The following is a 23,092-nucleotide window of genomic DNA, read 5'->3' as shown; positions in this document are numbered from 1 at the left end:
AGTGCAGCAGCATGTAGAGAAATAGAATTTCTTATGATACCTAACTAATAGCAAGACAGAGGGGTTGCAAAGTGGCCAGATTGGTTTTTTTTACATCCAAATACACCAGCATCACTTTACAGAGTTTGCCAGTGAAATGCTACTTTCATTTTCTCGTCTTTCTTTGAAGAGCATTGTTGTTTCCAGGTTGGGAGAGTGTACCATTCCTGGAGGTACTGAAATACCTGGTTGATGGGTGGATTGGAAAACACAATGTGTACCATGGCTCTTTGTTTATGGATGTGGTCTTTTTATACCATACTGCTTACGTTTTGTAAGGATGTAAGCAATGTACAGTGAAACGGTTCCCATCAGGGCCCTCTAGTCATGTCCATAACTTTTCAGGTGAAACCACTCTCTGATTTCTGAATAGTTAGTGAGAGATCGCTTAGGTAACCATGTTGTTTCTGCTTACATTTCACTTGCTTTGCATTCCCTATGAGTGGTTGCTTTTTTTTTTTTTTTTAGGCAGCATATTACTCTTATCAAGTGCATAATTTGAATTGAGCCACATCCAAGTGTTTATAGCGGGCACAATTAGGTTACAGCTGAAGGCAGTGCGAGTTTCAGTGGGCAAGTATGGTGTTCAGTGGGTATGTTGCACTATGGCCAGAGCTGTGGAATTTGGAACTGGGGAACCGGGTTCCGCATTCATGACCAGTCCACCACACCACTGTACTGAGGGAGCACATTCCCATGCTAGACCGTAGAAGGCCCCACTAGACCTTAGAAGGCTTGATGTCTTAGCACAAGCAGGTGTACCCTAGTGGTGTCAATTGTGGGTTAACCTTGAAGGCCTGTCCACCACAATCCATACTGAAGTCCATCTCAAATTTCCCACCTCCCAGCGTTCCCCTGGGTCGCCCGGTAAAAATGGTGCCTCACTTGTGTGGGAGGCCCAAGTACCCGCGACAGGCAAGGGCCCAAAACGTAGTGATGCAACATCAAAATTGCCTATCTCAAAACCACCTGGTTTTGCAAGGGGGGTCACCTGGGTTTTTGGCCCGGTGCTCGGCGGCCATCTAGGGAAACCTACCAAACCCATACATTTCTGAAAACTAGACACCCGGGGGGTTCCAGGGAGGTATGGCTTGCATGGATCCCCCAACGTTTCCTTACCCAGAATCCCCAGCAAACCTCAATTTTAGCTGAAAAAATCACTTTTTTCACACATTTTTGTGTGGGAAAGTTGTGGCATCACCGGGCTCACTCAAATTTCCCACCTCCCAGCGTTCCCCTGGGTCTCCCGGTAAAAATGGTGCCTCACTTGTGTGGGAGGCCAAAGTACCTGCTTTCATTTGCAGCCCGTTTTTCCAATTTTTCTGAAAAAAAAACTATTTTGCTGTATTTAGGCTCATTTCTGTGACCCCTCCAGGGGAATCCACAAACCCTGAGTACCTTTAGAATCCCCATGATGTTGGAAGAAAAGGACGCAAATTTGGCGTGGATACCTAATGTGGTCAAAATGTTACAGGGGCCTAAGCGCGCACTACCCCAAATAGCCAAAAAAAGGCTTGGCACAGGAGGGGAAAAGGCCTGGCAGCGAAGGGGTTAAAGCTTTCATGGAGGGCCTCAAAAGGTTATTCCACTCCAGATGCCCCCTGCTTCTGTTTTGGAACCTTAACGTCGTTCTTACAAGACTGATGGGTGCCCCTTTTGAACTACTTCACTCTTGTCCACTTCAGTTCTTGTTATAGAAGGTGGCCTTCCATTTAGTCATCACCTCTCTCAGGATAGTCAGTGAAATACACGCTCTAATTGGTATCATCATACCTTGACATTGGTACTGTCAATATATCACGTAATGGTGTGGTTCAACAAACAGCCTGGTGTTATAGGTTGTGTTTGGTGCCATGACGTTCATTACCATTGTGTATGGTCTCTTCCCTCATATGGGGGTTATTCACCAGGGTGCAGGGTTTCATTCAGCCCTGTATTTTGTTGATTTTATTGGGGGTTTCTTTAAAATCAATGTCTGGTATTAACATACCATTTGATGTTTCTTCTTTATTAATGTTTCAAAGCTTTTTGCTCCTTTTTGGTACACTCTTTCCACAACCAGTTTCTGTTATGGCTCCGCAGACGTCCTATCCAGAGAAGACGTCACGCGGAGCCGTCCTCCGCCGTGCAGAGGTACTGCTGAAAAATTTCCTGATCCAATCTAGCGCCTGGTGATGATTCAATATTAAGGAATCTGTGGCTAGACTGTGTCACTACCAGATATAGGGTCATCGAAGGTAAGTAACTTTTACTTTTGGGTCTTGTTCTGTGGGTGTTAGTGAGTCTGCTTGGTTGAGGGGTTGGGCTGTGGAGTTTTGTTTGAAATGTAGGTTTGTTTTGCAATAGACCAGGGGAAGTGAGGTTATTAAGAGTGTTGCGGAGTTTCTACACAAGTGAGATACATTATGCTTTTGAAATAAAAACTCATCGCAACATACCATGAATGAATTTCATTATTCCCTTCATTGCCTTGTCACAGACATTGCATTACGGTATAGTGTCCCTGTAGTTAATCCTCCCCATAACCTAGTGTTTACTCCATCCATGTGGCTAACTATGGGTCTGCTTTTTGAGACGAGTCCGGGCCTCTGGTCTGCCCGTATGGAGGCCTGCCATGCAGATGAGATTGGGTGGGCGAGTTGTCAGATAATCTACCCCCTCCCCGATCCCTTGTCTTGTACGTCTTGAATGCTTTCTAGACATTGTTAAATTCAGCCTGTTTATCATGCATTATGGATGAGAGTTTTTAAATGGCATAAATGGACCAGATCTTACTCCCCCACAGATGTATGGGCGGTGTCGTGGGTTATTTCCAAACTGGTGCTAATGCCAAACCTAGCTCCTTTAAAGAACTGCACTATCCGCTTACCCATAGGAGTCATTAGTGTGGAAAATGTAGTCGTCGCCTAGCAGTTTTACGAGTGCATTGAGAGGGAGCTGAGTGCCGGTGTTATGGCGAATGTGTCAATATCTTTCCCAAGTATGTCTATATATGCGTGCAGATTCTCCACATATATATAAAAGTACCTCTCTCGCCACTCCCCTTCCAGCAAAGCTCCGAGCTCCCCATAATGCTGTGCAGCTGGGTGGGAGAGAGGTTCTAACGTGTCAGAAATTTTAAAGCATTCTCTTTATATGCCACATTAATTGTGGTTTGCGCTGCTTTGCTACAAATTTTGACCCAAGTCTCCTCTGAAATCTCTTTCCTTAAGTCTTGCTCCCATTGTGTGATAAGATTGTGCTTATGGGTCATATATAAGTCCAGTAAGGAGCGTTGGAGCCAAGGGAAGCCTTTGTATATTATTTTGCCATCAATTGGTGTTTTTTCCCTGCCCGCCAATGGGACCACCTCCCGGGAACCTGCCCAATGTAACAGTTGTTTGATTTGGTGGTGGTACTCTCTGTCAAGAATCCTCCCTTAGTTCCCCACTTGTGGCTATTCTCCCCTACATGCATTCGTCTCCCAGTGTATGCTGGTGCGTGGTTTCACATGCTTTAGATCTGTGGTCCTGAAGACCTGGTGGGAAATCTGGGTTCTGCATGATAGGGGACTTTGGGGAGGAAAAGGTTGTAGAGCCCTTTGTCTGTACCCCCTGCTGCCAGTATTCTGAAAGTAGTACTGTGGAGTAGAGGGGGTGGGGTCTGGTTCCTCTGCCTCTGAGGGAACCACAGCAGGCACTGAATGTGAATTTTCGAGAAGGCATGTTCTACATAAATGCATCAATTTTGGGAGCTATTATGGTTCCATTCTAATGCAGGAATTATCTGGGCCGCTTGGACATACGTTTTTGATATTGAGGATACCCAATCCTCCTTGACGAGTTTCAGTAATGTGGTTCGTGGGATTCTAGGGGAACGTTTCTAAAACTCAAATGAAAGCACTATGTTCGAGGCATATGAGCTGTAGATCATATGCTTTAGCATAGATCGCCATCTGTTGTCGGGTCCGGATGTTTGCACTTGGTTTTTCTTCAAAGAAGTCTTTGTAGTCACGAGGTAGGTGACTCCTCCTTTCGGTGATAGTGCGCATGGACATGGACTCCATCCCCAGATTTTTTTTTTCCGCCATCGGGTTTAGATGTGTATTGCGACGCTCTGGTATCATTTTCGAACCTCTTCGACGCGCAAGCCTCTACCCACGTCAGTATTGTCTATCGATCACGGTTTCCCATTCGACGCATATCGTCTAAAATCTGTAAACCTTCGATCGGGAACTTTAAGACGTGCTGTCGGGCCTACCCGTGCTGACCACGCCAGCAGTTGATGGAACGGACTCCATTCAAGTTATGTCCCGGGTGTCATGCTAAGTTTCCATGCAACCTCTGCCTATCCCCGGAACACAGCGAGGAGGACTGTGTAGCGTGTTGATCATTCCGATGGAAGAAAGCCATCCGTGACCGTCTGGCTCGATGCCACGAGATGCACCGCGCCAGCGGCTCCGTACAAGATATTTTCGGCGAAGATTCTGATTCCCCCATACAGATCCAGAAGCCGAGGAAGAAGAGCTGGTCTCCGTGTCCGAAGCAGATTCTGACATGAAAGAAGAACCAACCATCACTCCGGGTCAGCGTACCGTGAGTACAGATCCCCCTGTGCCCACTCACCCAAAACCTGTGGCTCTGGTATCACCTTCGCCCTCGGGCTCAGCTCGGCACCAAGAAAAGGTGTCCGACGCCTCGGGCTCGGCTGCAAAACACAAACACAAGCCTTCAAGCTCAGACTCGAGCCAGCCTCATTCCGGAGCCGAGCCAACACCTTCGGCACCGAAACACAAGGCTTTGCCAGTCTTCACGACACCGAAAACACCTTCGACACCGCAGTCCTCGGAGCCAAAACCCGTCAAACACAAAGAACCGGAGCCCAAAGCCTCCAAACCTAAAGCTTCAGAGCCGAAATGTTCACCTAAAACCTCAGAGCCGAAATCCACACCAAAAGCCTTGGAGCCGAAAACCACACCTAAAGACTCGGCGCCCAAAGACCCTCAACCTAAATTAACCCCATCCAAAGACCCTCTACCGGAACAGCCATCTTTGGATCCCAAACAAAAGAGACTCAGCATTGACCCAAAAACCAGACACCTCCAGGTCATTCTTCCTAAAAAACGGAAGCTAGATTTCACAGAGGATCCTCCTATACCTCTGAAAAAGAAGGACATGGGTACTAACCCTCCTCCCCCTTACATACCTCCCTCCCCCAAAATTGATAATTACACCATCAAATTCATCACCCCCATCACCTGACACACAGGGGGATGAGAATGAGGATAAGGACCATTATGTGCCACATCCCATACCACAGGACACTGATCCCTGGGAAAATTATGATAAAGATCCAGACCATGATAACCCCAACCCACATGCTAACAGGTTATACGCAGCTTAACCGGGCTTCTCAATATCACGGGGTGGAGCTACACTCAGACCCTCTAGAAGAGGATTTCCTTGTGGAGACATTCACACATTCACAAAGGTCTACTAACACATTACCAATGCTCAAGGGCTTACTAAAACACACTGACGAAGTATTCAAAGACCCAGTTAGAGCCAGAATACTAACACCTAGCGTGGATAAAAAATATAACCCGGCTCCTACAGACCCGGCATATATAAAAGGCCAGTTGCCTAAAGACTCTCTGGTTGTAACTAACGCCCGCAAAAGAGCTAATTCCCAAACCACAGGCAATGCCACTCCTCCTGATAAGGAGTCAAAACTTGCTGATGCCTCAGGCAAAAGAGTGGCTTCCCAGGTGGCTAACCATTGGCGTATTGCCAATGCTCAGGCTCTGTTAGCACGCTATGATAGGGCTCACTATGACGAGTTGGTAAAACTCATGCAACACTTGCCGAATGAGTACAGAATTAAGGAATCTCATCCAGGAAGCAAAGCTCATCACCAACACTTCCATAAAATGCGCTCTAGATGCGGCAGATACTGCATCTCGTGCCATCAACACTAGCGTACTGTTAGGCAGGCACGCTGGGCTTCGAATCTCTGGATTCAAGCAGGAGGTACAATCCTCCATACTTAATCAGCCCTTTGATAAAGAGCATCTGTTTGGGCCATCAGTAAATACCTCATTAGAGAAAATGAAGATAGACACCGAAACTGCAAAGTCCATGGGGGCCTTGCAATTGCCTTCTAACGGGGGTTCCTTTTGCGCACCTTTTATAGGGGTGGCTCAAAAACAGTGTCCTCAGAAAACCCCTCCTCTTCGTATACGGGTAACAACCAATCTAACTCCTCCAGAGGCTATTTTAGAGGGAACTACAGAGGAAATAGTGAGGGAAGAGGCAGAGGTAACTCCACCCGCACTTCCCCAGCCAATAAGCAGTGACTTCCCTCCGCTACCCCCGATCATCCCACCCCTGTCGGGGGACGTCTCACACAGTTCCCACCTGTCTGGAATCCCATCACCTCAGACAAGTGGGTAAGACAAATTATCCAATATAGTTACTGTCTGTAACTAACCAGCACTCCCCCAAATATCTTTCAGAAACAATGTGTAATGTCACCAGAACATCCCACACTCCTGAAGCAAGAAGTTCTCTCTCTATTACAAAAACATGCAATAGAACCAGTCCCGTTTCATAAACAGGAGTGTACTCCCTGTACTTTTTCATTCCAAACAAGGACGGCTCTCTAAGGCCTATACTAGACCTCAGACAGCTAAATCTTTACATTCAGTCAGACCACTTCGACATGGTCGCCCTCCAACAGGTGCTCCCATTGCTTCAACAAGGCGACTTTCTATCCACTCTGGATTTAAAGGACGCCGACATCCCTATTCCCATCCACCCAGCTCACAGAAAGATGTGTGCGGCCGTCTACCGACACCAGATCTGTTAGCTGACCTTGAACCTGGTTCCACTGACGTGCCAAGCATTCCTGTAGGGGACGCATTTGAAGTCTTGCATAAGGGACGATTAGAATGCAAGAAGCCATCATGCCATTCAATTGCATGAACACTGGGGCTGTAGGGAGTGTTGGGTTGAAATTGTGAGATGAGATTTCGCATGTTGCGTACTGCCCCACGACTTGGGAGTCACTGTAAACCTCACCAAGTTTCACCTCCAGCCGTCCAACACACAAGCCTATCTAGGAGCTACAATAGACACTTGCAAAGCTCTAGCATACCCCAACCCAGTCAGGATACGCAACATGCGAAATCTCATCTCACAATTTCAACCCCAACACTCCCTACCAGCCCCAGTGTTCATGCAATTGAATGGCATGATGGCTTCTTGCATTCTAATCGTCCCTTATGCAAGACTTCAAATGCGTCCCCTACAGGAATGCTTGGCACGTCAGTGGAACCAGGTTCAAGGTCAGCTAACAGATCTGGTGTCGGTAGACGGCCGCACACATCGCTCTCTGCAGTGGTGGAATACACAAAACCTTTCCAAAGGGTGGCCATTCCTCGACCCTGCTCCACAGATAGTGTTAACAACAGATGCATCACTCACTGTTTGGGGAGCTCATCTTCAAAAACACACTGTTCAGGGCACATGGAGCCTACAACAGAAACAACTTCACATTAACTACCTAGTGCTATTAGCGATTTTTCTGGCATTGAAGGCTTTTCAAATGCATTTAGTCGGCAAAGTTGTCTTAGTCCATACGGACAATGACAGCAATGTACTACATACAAAAACAGGGAGGGAGACACAAACTACAGCTTTCACGCCTAGCTCAAAGCATATGGAGCTGGGCCATACCTCAAAAGATATATCTCCTTGCAGAACACCGCCCAGGAGTAAACAACCAGATCGCAGATCTGCTAAGTTGTCAAAGACAACAGATTCACGAATGGGAACTAAATCCTCAAGTTCTGATCCCATTCTTTAAAATGTGGAGCTATCCAGAAATAGATCTGTTCGCAGCACACCTCAACGCAAAATGCCCACACTTCGCGTCCAGGTACCCACACCCATAAGCCAAAGGCAATGGGGTATGGATGAATTGTTATATATTGAACTGAAGAGTGTGTAATACAAGAAAGAAAAAAAATATATATATATTCACTGAAAAACCCATAGGTTTCAGGGGTGTTATAGTTAGCTGGACTTTTCACTTGTACAAAACGATTGAAATTCCCCCATTATAGTTAGTTCAGCTAACTATAACTCGCGCGCCCGCAATGCACTGCTGATGACGTCACATATTACATCACTCATGACATGGTCAGTGTGAGAAGTTGGCCTGGTATATGATGCTCACTAGTTAAAGTGATCACCTTGTACCATGCCAAGCAACCCTTATGGTGTGGTTGTAAGTCAACCTTTTCGGACTAGCTGCCCTAGTGGTAGCGTAGGCTAAGCAGTCTTTGAGGCTAAACTCGTGATGCGTGTTAAGCCAGCTGTTTTACCAATAGTAACCCCCTTTTATACCAATGAAAGGACACCACACAGATATATATTCAAAATATATATGTATTTATTTCTCAAAGTAACCCCTAGTCTCTTTATGAGCACAGGAGCACAAATCGTCAAACAAGATTATAACAGAATACACAGAAGTTGCACTTTATATGGATAGGCCCTGGTGGCCACTCGAACCATATACTAAAATAGTGGTATAAGTACCACGAACAGAAAAGGGAAAAGGCCTAGGGCCTCTAGAATCGCTGGGCCTACAAGGAGCTAACGTCAGTTAGTGACCAGGAGGTCCACGGGTGGCGTGTGCAGAGCAAATAGTCACACGCGGGCTCCCATAGGTTTCAATGGGTGCGTAAAAAGTACAAAGTTACTGCAAAAGGAATCTTCCGGATGACCTAGGAACTTAAGATTTGGAACACAGGCACTAGAGATGTATTACTACACATGGGCACCGGAGTACCAGCTTTACCTCACCCACAGGAAGCGGGTGCATAGGCCTCAAAGTGCGTCGGGTTTCTTCTATCTGTTCCGTTGAGCCTGGGACAAAGATGCTGCAGGCGGCCGGTCGGGAAGAGATGCAGTGGATCCAAGAGTGGATCGGAGATGTTGAAGACCTGTAAGCAGAGGGGACAGTGTTCACAGTCACTAGCCAGTGACCAGCGTGGCACCAGGTGGGTACCAGGCGATGTCGGGTGCAAACAGGTGATGAGGGGTAGCTTGTCTCCGCAGCCACGTGGTCCCTGAAGGTCGACGACGTCCAGGAGTCGGCTCACGAGCTGTCCCACGCAGGCTCTCACTGTCTGCGGTGTCGGCGACTTGATCGAAGCAAACAAGCCTTGGCAAAAGCAATTGTAGAAGGATTCGGAAATCAGCTGTTGGTTCTGACCAGCAAGGTCAGAGGGATTGCTCCTTTGGAGGGGAGCAAGGGCCAGTCTGGAGCAACCAGACCAGCGGTGTTTGTCGTAGATTTCGTCGCCAAGATGGCCACTAGCCAGCGGGCCAGCAACCGGTTAGGCGCGTCGAGTGGCAAAATGCAGAAGGGCCCCACGCAGATCGTGGAGATGCTGGAGGGCTCACCTTTGGTGCAGATACTGCTCGAGGGTTGGGCTTCTCAGGACCCAAAGCACAACTTGGAGGGAGCCTCGGTTGTTGCACTGGTCAGCTTGTCGTAGTCGTTTCAAGATGGCTGGCTCCACGTGTCTCGGTGCCTCCACGGGTCTCCTCTTTGCAGGGACTGTGGATCGGGCGGTGAGAGGTCTGGAGGTCCAGGTCTTGTCAGTCTCTGGGCTCGGGCTCCGGCGGGAGGCGGCGGCAAAGCAGACGGTGATTCGCTGGATGGTGCTTGCGTTAGCAAGGTGGTCACTCCCTGACCACAGGGGAGATTGGCTTCAGTCCTCTGTGCGGCAGAGCGTCGAAGTTCCCGTCTTCTTCTTAGTTTCAAGTTGATTCCAGGATGTCTAAAGTCTTAGGACACAGCTCCTACCTTTATTCGGATTCTAGGGGCCGGACTACCTGCTAGGTCCCTCCCTATGGGTGGGACCAGGAAGGGGGGTGGTTACACCCCCAATCCTTTGTCCAGCTCGCCCCAGGCCCGGGACTGGTGTGCCCCAGGACCGGTTTGAACTGGCATATGCCCCGAGGCTCCTTGTGAGCCACAGGCATGTCTGGTTTCTTTCAAGCCCTACCTGACCAATACACAAAATCCTGTCTGGGGTGGTGCATGCACCTCCCCTGGCAGGAAACCCTTTGTCCACACCTCCCAAGCTGGAAGGACTCCCAGCAGCAGGAGGGCAGACTTGTGTCTGTGGTGGCAGCATCCATTTTGTGGAGCTGAGGCTATGTCTGATTTTACCCGGGTTTCAGGCACTGTACATGTCGTGTCCCTCTAGAAGGGTGGAATGCTAACCCCGTCGCCAGAATTGGCGAGGGGTTAGTATTCCAATTCGTATGACACCTTACTCGACATGTTTTGATAAAGCCAAACCAAAGATAGCATTTAACCGCGAGGTTCATAATGCACTTAAGAGTATATGGTATGACGATATCTGGAAACAGTAGAAGGAAGTTGTTCCGACCACTGCAGACAGGCTCAGCTCATGCCAGAGCACCATCTCACATGGAACCAAGCACTCTGCCTTCAGGATTGTTAAGGCCTGCCATAGGAGTGACTTATAGGTTACCAGGTGTCCCATTTAAGTTTAGGTATAGGTATACTACACCTAAGTAAGAGGTGATTACACCAACTTACCCCAGCTGAGTGATCAGCCAGTTGTGTCAGATTGTTAGGCCAAGCCTGGGGTGGCATAATACATGCTTCAGCCCCTGGCAGGCCTTGGATACACCAATGCCCTGGGTACCTAGTGTACACTGGTACAGGGGCTGACAGGGTGATCCAACCAATTGGGTATGTACCTAGGGTACATGGAGTCCATTTTACAGAGAGAGCAGATAGCCTGAGAGCCTGAATGGCAGGATCTCAGGCCAACTAAGTCGAAAAACCAGCTAGACACTAGGCAAAAATTTGGGGGTAACCATAGTCAGATATCCACCTTCCTACACAACCCCCCCCCAAACGAAGGGAGATAAGGCTGACCTTGACCAGGTAAGCCTATATTGCCCAAGTGGCCATATAAGGAGGAACCAGCACTGGCATGGTTACCCCCTGTCTCATGGTCCACTAAGCAATCCCTCACCCTAAGGGTATCAGAGGGTCTCCACCATAGGGAATCTCTACCTGTGGTGTGTCTTGGCAAAGTAAAAGGCTGGTGTTGAGATGGAGTACTGAAGTGAGTGTCCTCAAAGTGAGGCCTCAGCTTCCTCCAATCATCCTCCACCATGGATGCCTTTCTTTCTTTAACTGAGTTGCACTGTGCTCTCAGGGTCAGCCTCTGGCTACCTAAAGCTGGAGGCTGGGTCCCTTTTGTGGGCTTACTGGAGGGACAGGTCAGGTTTGGGGCCCTAAGGTCCCATGTTTGCCTGTGCCCAACAGAATCCCCCTGGGGGAGGTCCCTAACTACCTGTAAAGGAGATCCCTCAGGAATGTTTTTACCCATCACCTGACTAGGGCTACTAGCCAGGCAATCCTCATTCTTTTGATGGGGGGGTTCTTGTGGACAGGGGCCCTCTGGGGGTCCACTGGCCTCCCTGACCTCTGCAGCCCTGGGCTGACTGAGGCAGGGTAGAGAGAGGCAGGCTACCTGCACCAGACTGGATCCCACCTTGGAAGGGGCCACTGACATCAGAGGCTCTGCCAGGCCAGGCCTGGCTACCTCTGGGGCAGTTCCTTCACAAGGGGTGAGGTCAGATCCCTGAGGAGGCTGACCTTTTCCTAATGTCTGGGGAGAGGGAGACTTTTCTTCCTCCCCACTACTCTCAGTTTGTGTGGAGTGATCCATTGTTTCAGGCTTCACTACACCTATGTCAGTCTGAGTATAGGCTGAGACCATTACAGCCTTGCCAACCTTTTCAGGGGGGCACTCAGTTTGTGTTTGAGCTGTGACTGTCACAGCTCTGCCAGTCCCTACAGGGAAGTCTGTCTGTGCCTGGGCTGTGGCTACCACTGCCCTTCCAACCTTTTCAGGGAGGAAATCTATTTGGACAGGGGTTGTGAATGGCACAACCCCCCTACCCTTTTGTGAAAGGCCTACCATTTTAGAATGGGTGTCTTGTTCAACTCCAGCCCAAGCTGAGAGTTCTAAGTCATTCCCCAGTAAGCAGTCTACAGGCAAGGTTGGGGACACTGCTACCCTTTTAGGGCCAGTGACCCCTCCCCAGCTGAGACATACCTCTGCCATGGGATGACTGTTCTGTTTGCCATCAATGTTAGTCACCTGGTAGGAGAAACCGGGCAAAAGCTGCTCAGAGGGAACTAGCCAATGGGCCACCATTGTGATGCTAGCCCCAGTGTCTCTGTAGGCCTCAGCTTTTGTACCATTGATGTAGGGCTCCTGTCTGTACCTACCCAAAGTGTTGGGACAGGCAGTGAAGTTGGCAAACCCCATGCCACCATCACAGACAAGAGTGGTTGCTGTAGGGGAATTGGCTAAGCCAGGGTCCCCCTGTGTTCCCCAAGTAAACCCACCCAGATTTCTGGGGGCACTCCCACCACCTGGGGGATTACTGCTGACAGTAATAGGTGGTGTGACAGGAGTAATTGGAGGAACAGTTTTGTTTTTAGCCCTTGGGCAACCGCTGTCAGTTTTCCAATGCCCAGGAGTTTTACACTCATGGCAGTAGGGCTTTTTAGCTGTGGTAGAGGAGGGAGCTTGGGACCCACCACCCTGTGTGGAGTTTTGGGGCCCTGAGGACGGTTTCTCTTTTTCTTTATCCCCACCCTTCTCTTGAGGCTTGGTGGTATCTTTCTTTTGGTCACCACCCTGGTTTTTAGGCCTGATCCTGGTCCTGACCCATTTATCTGCCCTCTTTCCCAATTCTTGGGGAGAGGTCAAATCTGAGTCTACCAGGTGTTGATGGAGAAGCTGGTTTTGACAATTACTTAAAATCTGCTCTCTCATCATCAAATTGTACAATCCTGTATAATCAGACACCTTACTTCCCAGCAACCAACCCTCCAAAGCCTTAGTGGCACATTCCACATATTCAGACCAGTCCTGAGTCTGTGTCTTCTGGGTGTCTCTGAACATTAACCTGTACTGTTCAGTGGTTAAGCCTAACCCATCAACTAGGACACTCTTCAGGACTCTGTAATTTCTGACATCCTCTTCTCTAACAGTGAGGAGTCTATCTCTGCCTCTCCCCTCAAAGGAGAGCCATAAGATTGCTGCCCACTGGTCTTCAGGAACCTGCTGCACTTTGCAGGCTCTCTCAAGAGCAGTCATCCATTTGTGGATGTCATCCCCACTTTTGTAGGGGGGCACAATCTTGGACAGGTTCCTATTGTCAAAGACCCTATCTTTGTCCCTAGGGACATTGCTGCCACCAGTGGGTATAGACCCACTCTCTCTATGCTGCCTAGCCTTGCTCAGTTTTTCTTCCATCAGGGCTACTTCTAGCTCCTGCTTCCTGATCCTCAGCTGGGCTTCCTGCATTCTGGCCTCATGTTCCCTCCTCTGAGGGGTGGTCAGTCTCCTTCTGGAGTGACCTTGAGAGCCTCTAGAGCCATGGGAAGCATTGGAGTCACCTGAGCGATTCCTTTGCCTTCCAAGCCCTGTGTTAAGTCCACTGGGGAGATCCAATGGGGTGAACCCACTGTCAGTCCCCAATAGCCTTAGTTTAGCTGGGCCAAGTATAACACTTGGCACTGGGCTAGTTCTCCCTTCATCCCCACTCACATCTGTATCCCCATCACTTTCTTCCTCTGTGGTAGGCATCCCATCTAAGGGGTGACTATTGGGAAGGGGTACTTCAGTGGCATCTTCAGAAGGGGGGCCTCCTGTTCCTGTCCCTAAGGGGGCTAACTGGGAAGCTTTCTTGAGTGCTCTCTGATTCTCATCATTCTGTAAGAGCTCTCTGAGCTCAGCAGAGTTTGGGTTCTTGGGCTGTTTAAGGCCTCTAAGAGTTGCCAAATGCCTGAGCTCATTCTGATTAAGGGTAGCAAAGCTGGTTGGTGCCCTCTGGGGGTCACTCTCGACAGAGATGGGTACAGTGGACCCCTCTGCCCCGGCCATTGCTCTTAAGTGTGGGTGGATGTGTTGCAATCTACCTACACTTGGGTTTACCTACTAAACCTATCTAGTAGTTGTAGTCAGGGTGTGCTACTCCCTTTGCTCTACAACAACTAAGTTCAGTAGAACTTAAGTATATCTAATCTTGTTTTATATGTACCTACAGGTACCTATGTGATCTTTCAATTGGTAACCAAGAGATTACAATGGTAAAACACAGCAAGCTCAAATCCAACCGCTGCTCACCAATGTGAGAAGTTGGCCTGGTATATGATGCTCACTAGTTAAAGTGATCACCTTGTACCATGCCAAGCAACCCTTATGGTGTGGTTGTAAGTCAACCTTTTCGGACTAGCTGCCCTAGTGGTAGCGTAGGCTAAGCAGTCTTTGAGGCTAAACTCGTGATGCGTGTTAAGCCAGCTGTTTTACCAATAGTAACCCCCTTTTATACCAATGAAAGGACACCACACAGATATATATTCAAAATATATATGTATTTATTTCTCAAAGTAACCCCTAGTCTCTTTATGAGCACAGGAGCACAAATCGTCAAACAAGATTATAACAGAATACACAGAAGTTGCACTTTATATGGATAGGCCCTGGTGGCCACTCGAACCATATACTAAAATAGTGGTATAAGTACCACGAACAGAAAAGGGAAAAGGCCTAGGGCCTCTAGAATCGCTGGGCCTACAAGGAGCTAACGTCAGTTAGTGACCAGGAGGTCCACGGGTGGCGTGTGCAGAGCAAATAGTCACACGCGGGCTCCCATAGGTTTCAATGGGTGCGTAAAAAGTACAAAGTTACTGCAAAAGGAATCTTCCGGATGACCTAGGAACTTAAGATTTGGAACACAGGCACTAGAGATGTATTACTACACATGGGCACCGGAGTACCAGCTTTACCTCACCCACAGGAAGCGGGTGCATAGGCCTCAAAGTGCGTCGGGTTTCTTCTATCTGTTCCGTTGAGCCTGGGACAAAGATGCTGCAGGCGGCCGGTCGGGAAGAGATGCAGTGGATCCAAGAGTGGATCGGAGATGTTGAAGACCTGTAAGCAGAGGGGACAGTGTTCACAGTCACTAGCCAGTGACCAGCGTGGCACCAGGTGGGTACCAGGCGATGTCGGGTGCAAACAGGTGATGAGGGGTAGCTTGTCTCCGCAGCCACGTGGTCCCTGAAGGTCGACGACGTCCAGGAGTCGGCTCACGAGCTGTCCCACGCAGGCTCTCACTGTCGGCGGTGTCGGCGACTTGATCGAAGCAAACAAGCCTTGGCAAAAGCAATTGTAGAAGGATTCGGAAATCAGCTGTTGGTTCTGACCAGCAAGGTCAGAGGGATTGCTCCTTTGGAGGGGAGCAAGGGCCAGTCTGGAGCAACCAGACCAGCGGTGTTTGTCGTAGATTTCGTCGCCAAGATGGCCACTAGCCAGCGGGCCAGCAACCGGTTAGGCGCGTCGAGTGGCAAAATGCAGAAGGGCCCCACGCAGATCGTGGAGATGCTGGAGGGCTCACCTTTGGTGCAGATACTGCTCGAGGGTTGGGCTTCTCAGGACCCAAAGCACAACTTGGAGGGAGCCTCGGTTGTTGCACTGGTCAGCTTGTCGTAGTCGTTTCAAGATGGCTGGCTCCACGTGTCTCGGTGCCTCCACGGGTCTCCTCTTTGCAGGGACTGTGGATCGGGCGGTGAGAGGTCTGGAGGTCCAGGTCTTGTCAGTCTCTGGGCTCGGGCTCCGGCGGGAGGCGGCGGCAAAGCAGACGGTGATTCGCTGGATGGTGCTTGCGTTAGCAAGGTGGTCACTCCCTGACCACAGGGGAGATTGGCTTCAGTCCTCTGTGCGGCAGAGCGTCGAAGTTCCCGTCTTCTTCTTAGTTTCAAGTTGATTCCAGGATGTCTAAAGTCTTAGGACACAGCTCCTACCTTTATTCGGATTCTAGGGGCCGGACTACCTGCTAGGTCCCTCCCTATGGGTGGGACCAGGAAGGGGGGTGGTTACACCCCCAATCCTTTGTCCAGCTCGCCCCAGGCCCGGGACTGGTGTGCCCCAGGACCGGTTTGAACTGGCATATGCCCCGAGGCTCCTTGTGAGCCACAGGCATGTCTGGTTTCTTTCAAGCCCTACCTGACCAATACACAAAATCCTGTCTGGGGTGGTGCATGCACCTCCCCTGGCAGGAAACCCTTTGTCCACACCTCCCAAGCTGGAAGGACTCCCAGCAGCAGGAGGGCAGACTTGTGTCTGTGGTGGCAGCATCCATTTTGTGGAGCTGAGGCTATGTCTGATTTTACCCGGGTTTCAGGCACTGTACATGTCGTGTCCCTCTAGAAGGGTGGAATGCTAACCCCGTCGCCAGAATTGGCGAGGGGTTAGTATTCCAATTCGTATGACACCTTACTCGACATGTTTTGATAAAGCCAAACCAAAGATAGCATTTAACCGCGAGGTTCATAATGCACTTAAGAGTATATGGTATGACGATATCTGGAAACAGTAGAAGGAAGTTGTTCCGACCACTGCAGACAGGCTCAGCTCATGCCAGAGCACCATCTCACATGGAACCAAGCACTCTGCCTTCAGGATTGTTAAGGCCTGCCATAGGAGTGACTTATAGGTTACCAGGTGTCCCATTTAAGTTTAGGTATAGGTATACTACACCTAAGTAAGAGGTGATTACACCAACTTACCCCAGCTGAGTGATCAGCCAGTTGTGTCAGATTGTTAGGCCAAGCCTGGGGTGGCATAATACATGCTTCAGCCCCTGGCAGGCCTTGGATACACCAATGCCCTGGGTACCTAGTGTACACTGGTACAGGGGCTGACAGGGTGATCCAACCAATTGGGTATGTACCTAGGGTACATGGAGTCCATTTTACAGAGAGAGCAGATAGCCTGAGAGCCTGAATGGCAGGATCTCAGGCCAACTAAGTCGAAAAACCAGCTAGACACTAGGCAAAAATTTGGGGGTAACCATAGTCAGATATCCACCTTCCTACACAACCCCCCCCCAAACGAAGGGAGATAAGGCTGACCTTGACCAGGTAAGCCTATATTGCCCAAGTGGCCATATAAGGAGGAACCAGCACTGGCATGGTTACCCCCTGTCTCATGGTCCACTAAGCAATCCCTCACCCTAAGGGTATCAGAGGGTCTCCACCATAGGGAATCTCTACCTGTGGTGTGTCTTGGCAAAGTAAAAGGCTGGTGTTGAGATGGAGTACTGAAGTGAGTGTCCTCAAAGTGAGGCCTCAGCTTCCTCCAATCATCCTCCACCATGGATGCCTTTCTTTCTTTAACTGAGTTGCACTGTGCTCTCAGGGTCAGCCTCTGGCTACCTAAAGCTGGAGGCTGGGTCCCTTTTGTGGGCTTACTGGAGGGACAGGTCAGGTTTGGGGCCCTAAGGTCCCATGTTTGCCTGTGCCCAACAGAATCCCCCTGGGGGAGGTCCCTAACTACCTGTAAAGGAGATCCCTCAGGAATGTTTTTACCCATCACCTGACTAGGGCTACTAGCCAGGCAATCCTCATTCTTTTGATGGGGGGGTTCTTGTGGACAGGGGCCCTCTGGGGGTCCACTGGCCTCCCTGACCTCTGCAGCCCTGGGCTGACTGAGGCAGGGTAGAGAGAGGCAGGCTACCTGCACCAGACTGGATCCCACCTTGGAAGGGGCCACTGACATCAGAGGCTCTGCCAGGCCAGGCCTGGCTACCTCTGGGGCAGTTCCTTCACAAGGGGTGAGGTCAGATCCCTGAGGAGGCTGACCTTTTCCTAATGTCTGGGGAGAGGGAGACTTTTCTTCCTCCCCACTACTCTCAGTTTGTGTGGAGTGATCCATTGTTTCAGGCTTCACTACACCTATGTCAGTCTGAGTATAGGCTGAGACCATTACAGCCTTGCCAACCTTTTCAGGGGGGCACTCAGTTTGTGTTTGAGCTGTGACTGTCACAGCTCTGCCAGTCCCTACAGGGAAGTCTGTCTGTGCCTGGGCTGTGGCTACCACTGCCCTTCCAACCTTTTCAGGGAGGAAATCTATTTGGACAGGGGTTGTGAATGGCACAACCCCCCTACCCTTTTGTGAAAGGCCTACCATTTTAGAATGGGTGTCTTGTTCAACTCCAGCCCAAGCTGAGAGTTCTAAGTCATTCCCCAGTAAGCAGTCTACAGGCAAGGTTGGGGACACTGCTACCCTTTTAGGGCCAGTGACCCCTCCCCAGCTGAGACATACCTCTGCCATGGGATGACTGTTCTGTTTGCCATCAATGTTAGTCACCTGGTAGGAGAAACCGGGCAAAAGCTGCTCAGAGGGAACTAGCCAATGGGCCACCATTGTGATGCTAGCCCCAGTGTCTCTGTAGGCCTCAGCTTTTGTACCATTGATGTAGGGCTCCTGTCTGTACCTACCCAAAGTGTTGGGACAGGCAGTGAAGTTGGCAAACCCCATGCCACCATCACAGACAAGAGTGGTTGCTGTAGGGGAATTGGCTAAGCCAGGGTCCCCCTGTGTTCCCCAAGTAAACCCACCCAGATTTCTGGGGGCACTCCCACCACCTGGGGGATTACTGCTGACAGTAATAGGTGGTGTGACAGGAGTAATTGGAGGAACAGTTTTGTTTTTAGCCCTTGGGCAACCGCTGTCAGTTTTCCAATGCCCAGGAGTTTTACACTCATGGCAGTAGGGCTTTTTAGCTGTGGTAGAGGAGGGAGCTTGGGACCCACCACCCTGTGTGGAGTTTTGGGGCCCTGAGGACGGTTTCTCTTTTTCTTTATCCCCACCCTTCTCTTGAGGCTTGGTGGTATCTTTCTTTTGGTCACCACCCTGGTTTTTAGGCCTGATCCTGGTCCTGACCCATTTATCTGCCCTCTTTCCCAATTCTTGGGGAGAGGTCAAATCTGAGTCTACCAGGTGTTGATGGAGAAGCTGGTTTTGACAATTACTTAAAATCTGCTCTCTCATCATCAAATTGTACAATCCTGTATAATCAGACACCTTACTTCCCAGCAACCAACCCTCCAAAGCCTTAGTGGCACATTCCACATATTCAGACCAGTCCTGAGTCTGTGTCTTCTGGGTGTCTCTGAACATTAACCTGTACTGTTCAGTGGTTAAGCCTAACCCATCAACTAGGACACTCTTCAGGACTCTGTAATTTCTGACATCCTCTTCTCTAACAGTGAGGAGTCTATCTCTGCCTCTCCCCTCAAAGGAGAGCCATAAGATTGCTGCCCACTGGTCTTCAGGAACCTGCTGCACTTTGCAGGCTCTCTCAAGAGCAGTCATCCATTTGTGGATGTCATCCCCACTTTTGTAGGGGGGCACAATCTTGGACAGGTTCCTATTGTCAAAGACCCTATCTTTGTCCCTAGGGACATTGCTGCCACCAGTGGGTATAGACCCACTCTCTCTATGCTGCCTAGCCTTGCTCAGTTTTTCTTCCATCAGGGCTACTTCTAGCTCCTGCTTCCTGATCCTCAGCTGGGCTTCCTGCATTCTGGCCTCATGTTCCCTCCTCTGAGGGGTGGTCAGTCTCCTTCTGGAGTGACCTTGAGAGCCTCTAGAGCCATGGGAAGCATTGGAGTCACCTGAGCGATTCCTTTGCCTTCCAAGCCCTGTGTTAAGTCCACTGGGGAGATCCAATGGGGTGAACCCACTGTCAGTCCCCAATAGCCTTAGTTTAGCTGGGCCAAGTATAACACTTGGCACTGGGCTAGTTCTCCCTTCATCCCCACTCACATCTGTATCCCCATCACTTTCTTCCTCTGTGGTAGGCATCCCATCTAAGGGGTGACTATTGGGAAGGGGTACTTCAGTGGCATCTTCAGAAGGGGGGCCTCCTGTTCCTGTCCCTAAGGGGGCTAACTGGGAAGCTTTCTTGAGTGCTCTCTGATTCTCATCATTCTGTAAGAGCTCTCTGAGCTCAGCAGAGTTTGGGTTCTTGGGCTGTTTAAGGCCTCTAAGAGTTGCCAAATGCCTGAGCTCATTCTGATTAAGGGTAGCAAAGCTGGTTGGTGCCCTCTGGGGGTCACTCTCGACAGAGATGGGTACAGTGGACCCCTCTGCCCCGGCCATTGCTCTTAAGTGTGGGTGGATGTGTTGCAATCTACCTACACTTGGGTTTACCTACTAAACCTATCTAGTAGTTGTAGTCAGGGTGTGCTACTCCCTTTGCTCTACAACAACTAAGTTCAGTAGAACTTAAGTATATCTAATCTTGTTTTATATGTACCTACAGGTACCTATGTGATCTTTCAATTGGTAACCAAGAGATTACAATGGTAAAACACAGCAAGCTCAAATCCAACCGCTGCTCACCAATGTGAGAAGTTGGCCTGGTATATGATGCTCACTAGTTAAAGTGATCACCTTGTACCATGCCAAGCAACCCTTATGGTGTGGTTGTAAGTCAACCTTTTCGGACTAGCTGCCCTAGTGGTAGCGTAGGCTAAGCAGTCTTTGAGGCTAAACTCGTGATGCGTGTTAAGCCAGCTGTTTTACCAATAGTAACCCCCTTTTATACCAATGAAAGGACACCACACAGATATATATTCAAAATATATATGTATTTATTTCTCAAAGTAACCCCTAGTCTCTTTATGAGCACAGGAGCACAAATCGTCAAACAAGATTATAACAGAATACACAGAAGTTGCACTTTATATGGATAGGCCCTGGTGGCCACTCGAACCATATACTAAAATAGTGGTATAAGTACCACGAACAGAAAAGGGAAAAGGCCTAGGGCCTCTAGAATCGCTGGGCCTACAAGGAGCTAACGTCAGTTAGTGACCAGGAGGTCCACGGGTGGCGTGTGCAGAGCAAATAGTCACACGCGGGCTCCCATAGGTTTCAATGGGTGCGTAAAAAGTACAAAGTTACTGCAAAAGGAATCTTCCGGATGACCTAGGAACTTAAGATTTGGAACACAGGCACTAGAGATGTATTACTACACATGGGCACCGGAGTACCAGCTTTACCTCACCCACAGGAAGCGGGTGCATAGGCCTCAAAGTGCGTCGGGTTTCTTCTATCTGTTCCGTTGAGCCTGGGACAAAGATGCTGCAGGCGGCCGGTCGGGAAGAGATGCAGTGGATCCAAGAGTGGATCGGAGATGTTGAAGACCTGTAAGCAGAGGGGACAGTGTTCACAGTCACTAGCCAGTGACCAGCGTGGCACCAGGTGGGTACCAGGCGATGTCGGGTGCAAACAGGTGATGAGGGGTAGCTTGTCTCCGCAGCCACGTGGTCCCTGAAGGTCGACGACGTCCAGGAGTCGGCTCACGAGCTGTCCCACGCAGGCTCTCACTGTCGGCGGTGTCGGCGACTTGATCGAAGCAAACAAGCCTTGGCAAAAGCAATTGTAGAAGGATTCGGAAATCAGCTGTTGGTTCTGACCAGCAAGGTCAGAGGGATTGCTCCTTTGGAGGGGAGCAAGGGCCAGTCTGGAGCAACCAGACCAGCGGTGTTTGTCGTAGATTTCGTCGCCAAGATGGCCACTAGCCAGCGGGCCAGCAACCGGTTAGGCGCGTCGAGTGGCAAAATGCAGAAGGGCCCCACGCAGATCGTGGAGATGCTGGAGGGCTCACCTTTGGTGCAGATACTGCTCGAGGGTTGGGCTTCTCAGGACCCAAAGCACAACTTGGAGGGAGCCTCGGTTGTTGCACTGGTCAGCTTGTCGTAGTCGTTTCAAGATGGCTGGCTCCACGTGTCTCGGTGCCTCCACGGGTCTCCTCTTTGCAGGGACTGTGGATCGGGCGGTGAGAGGTCTGGAGGTCCAGGTCTTGTCAGTCTCTGGGCTCGGGCTCCGGCGGGAGGCGGCGGCAAAGCAGACGGTGATTCGCTGGATGGTGCTTGCGTTAGCAAGGTGGTCACTCCCTGACCACAGGGGAGATTGGCTTCAGTCCTCTGTGCGGCAGAGCGTCGAAGTTCCCGTCTTCTTCTTAGTTTCAAGTTGATTCCAGGATGTCTAAAGTCTTAGGACACAGCTCCTACCTTTATTCGGATTCTAGGGGCCGGACTACCTGCTAGGTCCCTCCCTATGGGTGGGACCAGGAAGGGGGGTGGTTACACCCCCAATCCTTTGTCCAGCTCGCCCCAGGCCCGGGACTGGTGTGCCCCAGGACCGGTTTGAACTGGCATATGCCCCGAGGCTCCTTGTGAGCCACAGGCATGTCTGGTTTCTTTCAAGCCCTACCTGACCAATACACAAAATCCTGTCTGGGGTGGTGCATGCACCTCCCCTGGCAGGAAACCCTTTGTCCACACCTCCCAAGCTGGAAGGACTCCCAGCAGCAGGAGGGCAGACTTGTGTCTGTGGTGGCAGCATCCATTTTGTGGAGCTGAGGCTATGTCTGATTTTACCCGGGTTTCAGGCACTGTACATGTCGTGTCCCTCTAGAAGGGTGGAATGCTAACCCCGTCGCCAGAATTGGCGAGGGGTTAGTATTCCAATTCGTATGACACCTTACTCGACATGTTTTGATAAAGCCAAACCAAAGATAGCATTTAACCGCGAGGTTCATAATGCACTTAAGAGTATATGGTATGACGATATCTGGAAACAGTAGAAGGAAGTTGTTCCGACCACTGCAGACAGGCTCAGCTCATGCCAGAGCACCATCTCACATGGAACCAAGCACTCTGCCTTCAGGATTGTTAAGGCCTGCCATAGGAGTGACTTATAGGTTACCAGGTGTCCCATTTAAGTTTAGGTATAGGTATACTACACCTAAGTAAGAGGTGATTACACCAACTTACCCCAGCTGAGTGATCAGCCAGTTGTGTCAGATTGTTAGGCCAAGCCTGGGGTGGCATAATACATGCTTCAGCCCCTGGCAGGCCTTGGATACACCAATGCCCTGGGTACCTAGTGTACACTGGTACAGGGGCTGACAGGGTGATCCAACCAATTGGGTATGTACCTAGGGTACATGGAGTCCATTTTACAGAGAGAGCAGATAGCCTGAGAGCCTGAATGGCAGGATCTCAGGCCAACTAAGTCGAAAAACCAGCTAGACACTAGGCAAAAATTTGGGGGTAACCATAGTCAGATATCCACCTT

At 49.9% G+C, this 23,092-nt stretch overlaps 1 protein-coding gene across 6 annotated transcripts in view; it reads left to right on the top strand.

Annotated features, from left to right (window-relative positions):
- Nucleotides 1-23,092, top strand: part of TLK2 (tousled like kinase 2) — a 2,417,851-nt gene that overhangs the window by 955,192 nt on the left and 1,439,567 nt on the right. Inside the window, exon 1 of one of the 6 annotated variants that reach the window (XM_085624084.1) lies at nt 2,226-2,276. The exons of the other annotated variants lie outside the window; for them this stretch is intronic. The gene's annotated coding sequence lies outside the window, so the exon portion shown is untranslated. Of the gene's footprint in view, nt 1-2,225; nt 2,277-23,092 lie in introns of those variants that run through there. 6 annotated transcript variants of the gene reach the window in all.

The sequence above is a fragment of the Triturus cristatus genome, chromosome 1_1 (assembly GCF_964204655.1).
Source record: "Triturus cristatus chromosome 1_1, aTriCri1.1, whole genome shotgun sequence".
NCBI lineage: Eukaryota > Metazoa > Chordata > Amphibia > Caudata > Salamandridae > Triturus > Triturus cristatus.
Note: the sequence above shows the minus strand (reverse complement) of the source record. Positions and strands in the feature narration are given on the sequence as shown.